Source organism: Nyctereutes procyonoides, unplaced genomic scaffold (assembly GCF_905146905.1).
Source record: "Nyctereutes procyonoides isolate TBG_1078 unplaced genomic scaffold, NYPRO_anot_genome, whole genome shotgun sequence".
Classification (NCBI taxonomy): Eukaryota; Metazoa; Chordata; class Mammalia; order Carnivora; family Canidae; genus Nyctereutes; species Nyctereutes procyonoides.
In genome coordinates this window covers 4,839,788-4,846,447 of record NW_026575036.1, presented here as the reverse complement: position 1 = coordinate 4,846,447, position 6,660 = coordinate 4,839,788, and positions in this window count along the sequence as shown.

Genomic DNA, 6,660 nt, shown 5'->3' with positions numbered 1-6,660 from the left:
CAAATTTCTTTTAAGGAAATCTACAAAAATTTCCAAATTAAGAAACGTTAATCAGAATAACAATGGTAGGTTCAGTCAGTATGTGTCTGTGCTAAAGTAAAGGACTATACTTTGCTAAAGAGGAATTACCCCAAAATGAGCTGAAGATTTCAAACATGCTAGAAACAAAGCATTATCTAATTATCAATCCCAAATACGAAACTCACTAATTCCCACTAAAGCTTTATTTTTAATCCTATTTCTCTGATCCTAAATCAAGTCTTCTTAGGAAAGATCTTTTAAATATTCCAGAAGAAATGAACAATTCTTCACCTGAGTGTTTATTTCTCTTTTCTTGGACTGTGGCCTGAATTTGGTTTGGGAAAGAGGCACAGTTCAGATTTTTCCACAGGCCTTCTTGACCTACACAAGCCGGCTTGCTATAAACCAAACCCCTGCAGTTTTCCTATCCTGGCAAAGCTGGGAAAGCCATAAATATTTTTGGCAAAGCAGACCCTAAAATAAGACAAGGTTTTTTATTTCAAGATCACATAACATTGGTCAAAATGGCATACTGAGGCAAATAGCTAAAACATATTTTTAAAGCAAATATGTGGTGATATAGAAATATTTCTCACACTAATCCATGTCAGCGATCTAGCTGAAGTTTCAGAACACCAGGCTCTATAGGCTACGTTGTTTCAGGTGGAGACTGAAAATGGCACTAGATTCTGTTAGATGAAAGGAAAGGTGCTAATATGCTATTGGCAACTCAAGAAACAAGCCACCACCTAGTCAGGTTTGAAGTCCTAGAGGCTTAAGAATACTCCCTGACCACTGGTCTCCAAACTCTAGTGAATTTCAGAAACAACTGGACAACTTGGCAGATGTCAGCCCCAGGATTTCTAATTCACTGGGTAGAAAGACAAGCCCCCAAATTTGTATTTCTCACAAATCCCCAGATGCTGCTCACTCTGACATCTCCTGGACCACACTCTGAGAGCTGTTGGATACACTGACTTGGATGTCACAGCAACCCTTCAGAGGAAAGAGAGCCTCACGTCCACAACTAGACGTGAAATACTGCAATTTCATATAACATTTACATGTGCTAAATCCACAAAATCCTGCAGCAATCACTTATTTGGCGAATAGCTGACATTCACTTTGTTGAGAGATAATCATTTGTGTCACCCAACTTCAGATTTTGGAAGGTAATCAGGAGAAGTCAGGGTAAAGATCAAGTCACAAACCGAGGACTCCTATTTACTTTTTCCTCTCCACGGGTTTCATTGTAACCGTAGCATCTACTAAATTGCAAAGAACTGCAGCTGATAATGAGTTTGCATTGAAAAGATTTGGTTCTTATTGACATTCTTTTTTCCCTGAGCAGTCCCATTTTCTCAACCTCTCTACTGGGTTTACTGTAAATGTAGCTATAAAATGCTATAATGTATTTTTAAGGGTCTTATTATTTCACATAAAAATGGGCAACATTATTTAAGCTTTTAATGTACCTGGGCAGTGAGCACCCTGCTAGATTGTATTGTTTCCTCCAAGTCATCCTTTCTTGTGAGAGAATAATTTATTTCAGCCCTTCATCATATGCTTTCCCTTCTGAGACTGGCTCACTTTCTACCACGTTAACATTGCCCTAGTCGTGTGATGTGCTTTCATCAAAGGAACAGGAGCAGAAGTGATTTATACAGGGCATGGATTCTACCAGTATCCTTCCTTTTGCCATCAAACTGACATTTCCTGGATAGAGACTGCTCGTCCAGCCTTGTTCTTGAATGAGGATGACATGGAGCAGAGCCCCAGCTGGCATGTAGCAGATATTAGAAACAAACCTCTCTTTTTCTAAGCTACTAAGATTTGGAGTTGATTTGCTGTAGTATGCTAACTTAGCAAAAGTACAATATGGATATATACAATATGTAAAATAAAATAAACAATTTAATGATCTCTTTTAGTGAGAAAGTGTCATAGATAACATGGAAAGGATGGTTGGTCTTCAGTCTCATTTGTGACTGATAAATTTGAGATCCAGACAGATTAATGATTTGCCGAAGGTTGGATACTTAGTAAATAGACATTATTTTCAAGAAAATGGAAGAGAAATAATAACTGAGTACCATGTTCTAGGCCATGTGCCAGTCTGTGGAATCCACTAACATCTAATAAACCAACAGTAGAGTTTTGTATTAGAGTTCTAAAACGAATCTCTGCTAGAACCCGGCTGCCTCAAATTTAAAACTGAGTTTGCTAAACCAGCTAGAATTTCATCCTATAACAGGTGTGGCACGTAGGGTTGCAGTAAGGCCCCAGCAACTAAGGCCCTAGCTCACTTACCAACATACAATCAATGTGAAGATGAATGCAACAGGTTGCCACCACAAAATGTTTGAATCACATAACTTCCCTCAATCAAATTCTTGGCTTGCCAAAAAAAAAAAAAAAAAAAAAAGTCTAATAATTTGAATGCCCATTTTTAGCTTGCTTAAAGAAAAAGAATGTGCCGGTCAGGCTGAGGTGAATACCTAGTTCAGTTGTATTTTTTTTTCTTTTTTCTTTTTTTTGTATAAAGGAGTGGCCTTCCCCCTTCCCCACACCCCCCACCCCCGCCCCCAGCATCCTTCTTAGTTTCTAATAATACATAGCTTTTCCATTAAGGAATAACTAATCCTTTCTCTCAGGCTGCATAATCAGGGGGAGGACCTCACCCTCAGCTTTAGGACCGGCTAACATAGATTTGCACATCCCATCTCTTTGGCCTGGTGATTGGTACACAGATAGGCATATGACCTTGTCAACCACGACAACAAGATCTCAGATGGTTGGAAGAGAGATGGTCTCCCTTCCACATTTGAAGTAAAGTTTGAAGCTGCAGCGATCGGTTTTTACTAAAGAGAGATTGTGTCGGCAAATGAATCCAACATGTGCCAAGAAATAAACTCAAGCTAGGGAACCAGATAATTCTGATACTGCTTGAACCTCGACATCAAGCCAACTAAACCTCCAAACTTTTTTTGTTATTTAAATCAATACATTTCTTTTGTGTGTAAGTGACCTTGGCATTGGGGTTTTTGTCACTTGTGACCAAGAGTTCTAAGTTGTAACATAGTAACTTAACATGGTATTTTTCAGCCTCTTATAAGTTTAGAAAATGCAAGTTAGCCATCCTGACATGCATAATCTCTGAGTGACTGATAAGATTATTTTGCTGGGATGTCAAACTGAGCCTAGGTAAACTGACCAAAGTAAATGTCACCTCGAAGGCTCATTAACAGCCAGCTGTTTTTCTCTTTTTATTCTCAGGTTATTAAGCACTCAGTGTCACCCTGCCTCTTCTAAATTTGTATCGATTATTGGGTAGCTTTATCCTGTTTCACTTTTAGAGACAAGCGCACCAGAAGAAATTCCTATATACATAATATTTGGGGCTGCTAAACAAATTCACAAGTATTTAGTGAACAAATATGTTTGCCCAGCCAGGAGTTAGTGTATTCTATCCTCATGAGAGTAAGTTTCCTTACAGAGATCCTCTGAAGAACTCTGCCCTGCTATATTCTATATAGCCAGAAACATGCCTGCAAGCAAGTAGGTTCAGATTTCTATCCTTTTTTTTTTTTAAAGATTTTATCTATTTATTTGACAGAGAGAGAGAGAGAGACAGAGAGACTGAGAGAGAGAGAGCCAGAGAGCACAAGTGGGATGAATGGTAGAGGGAGAGGGAGAAGAAGACTCCCCACTGAGCAGGGAGCCTCCATCCCAGGACTCTGGGATCATGACCCAAGCTGAAGGCAGATACTCAACCGACTGAGCCACACAGGCATCCCCAGGTTTCTATCAATAATACCTAGAGGGTTTCTTTATCTCAAGGCTCTGGGAAGAGAAGTATTAAATAAGAATAGCATTAGAGTTTACCTACTTTGAAGGATATACCTATAATAGCAAACTACAAATATTGAGTAGAGTTCGGAAATTCTTTTCCAATTTTGTATTACTAGCTCAGTGAGATTAGCCAAGTGTCTTTATTCAGGCACAGCACATATGAATTTCCTTTATCTGTTGTCATTCACATCCTTTTCTTTCCACTCCTAGCTCTTCTATACCAGGTTTATCACCTCATTGTATCAAATTCCTTATTACTACCAGTAGAACACTCTTGGCTTCTATCTTTGTTTGCTTTTCAGATTGCAATATAGAGTCTCTGCAAACTGGATGTAGTTTTCATATGAAGGCGTTTTCCCTCCTTGCTGTCAGCTAACTGGCCCCTGCTCGTGTTTATTATACGGGGCTGGCTTCTGCCTCTAGCTGAGCAGACTGGCGATTGCTGTGTTCTCTGAGTGCTCCCTGTCTGCTCCCTCTGTGCTCTGCAGGCACTGAGCAGCTACAAAAATGGGGTGTATATTCATCTGCTTTGGGCAGGGAGAATAAATTCCAGCTTAGGTCCAAGTTGAAAATGAAGCCCTAACTAGGCAACAATATGGGTTCTGGTATACTTCCCATGTACCCCATTAAAAGCCCCTTTGGCTGCAGCAGCTTGGAGTTGTACAGTGGAACCATTTCATGCTTAATATTATGTACGACACGGGCACCGTGGGGAGTAAAAGGGCACGAGGCCATGCTTTCCTCATGGAGGAGTGCAAACTCCTGCGGGGGAGTAAAGATTTACAAGCACACAGAGACACACAGGTGTGTGCATGCACACACACATGCACACACCTTGAAATACAACATTATCAAGTTACAAGTGAAAAGTTCATGATGCTAATTCTTTACTGGTGAAGATAAATCAAGGTAATTTTAATTAGTTGCAAAGACCTCACAGAGAAAGCCAAATGTGAGCACTGCTTTGGAGGCCAGGGTGGACTTGCAAAGTCTGGGCTGGCCGAAGGAAAGATTCTCTGAGTTGAGTCCTCATATCGATTTAGTTGAAAACCATGGTCCAACAATTGCCTATCATAATGTAGGCCACATGTGTATACACTGCATTCTTCCCCCTTGTAATTGCTTATTTTGGCCCTGTAAAGCTCCAGCCTATATCTCTCCAGCTTTTATTTGGTAATGTCTATTTAAACACGTTTCTAAGGTTACGTTTGTTGAAATCTAACAGAACGGTGGCATGTATTTTAAACTCGATTGTCCTTGTGTAAAAAACCACTAATGCTTTTTAAAAGCTTCAAAAAAATATTTCATGTTTAAGAATCAGCAACTGAGCAATTCTATCTATTTTCTAAGTGAATCCATAAGGGTGCAGTTTTCTTGGTTTATTAACGGATCTGTTTGTTAGAGGCATTTATTATAAATCCAGTCATTCTGCAAATATTTCTCTAATGCATTTAAAATAAATAAAACCCAAACTTTGCCTTTAAGCACCAATAAAATCAGGAATGCATCAAAGCAAGAAATTCAAAGTACAGCTCGATGTGGCCCTGAGAGAGCTCCACTCAAAGGCAATGTTCACAGGCATTGGAAAATGATGCTGGAAAGGTGTAATATTTATATGTCAAGTCTATCTTACCACAGCTTTAGATATTTGAACAAAAATTTCCACCAAGTTGTCATTGATTTTTTGGAATATGCTTATTCACTTTATTTGTTCCTTGGACTTATTTATAAACATTTTCTGCATCATACTAGGTCACTTTTAAAAGTGAGACTATCTCAAGGGTTTGTTTTATAGTAGTACAAATAAACACAATCTATACAGTTTACTTAAATAGAAGTATTCTACTTATAAGGTCTAAAAGCAGCACTTTATACTTCGTGATTTTAACACAGCCGCTTGAACTCACTTGGCCAAATGCCTATATTAAAAAACAGCACAGTGAGAGGGGTTAAAGGTGAACTTGCTACTCACTGAATCTAGAAATGACTAATTTATTCATCATGCCGAAGGAAATCTCCCACACGTCCATAATATAAATTTATTTAATACTGATTTCATCTTCGGCCTCTTCCTCCTTTCTCATGGATGCAAAACTGTGAGTCATGATAAGATGCTTCCTATGAGAATTATTTTTTTCTGAGTAAAAATGCAATCCAAGTATAGCCTTATGCTTTCTGTCTGAACTTCACGAAGCTTTTAACTAAGCTACTCTTGCTGAATAAGTTACTGTTCATTGACTCTAATTTAAGACATTTGTTTTTTTAAAACATACTTTCCAGAAAACATCTGGTGTATTACTGCCTGAATCTAATAACAGAATATAAAGTTTCAGAAACAAGGTAAAGCAAGTTTAACTATCTCTCTTTCCTTTCCACAGTTAGAGCATCACTCTTATATGTAAAGAGAATTTATAATAATATTATCTATTTAATTAGAGATTATTTTTTAGCAAACTAAAGTTGCTAGTTTTGGGTACTGATTAGGATTCAAATACAAAAACTTTTCTACGTTTTATCATTGCAGTTCCTCATAACCTGTGATATTTTGAAACAAATGGAGCAAAGTGTTTAAATTCAGAATGCGGGGCCTCTCGCAATTGCTAAGTATAATCCATTGTGTAATAGATCTGGATATCTTTCCGGGATACATAAAAATATACCAGTCAAGTCAATTGATAGTATAAAATAACTTAATTGAGATATAATTGGCATATAACATGTTAGTTTCAGTCATGCAATATAATGATTTCATATTTGTATATATTGCAAAATGATCATCACAGAAGT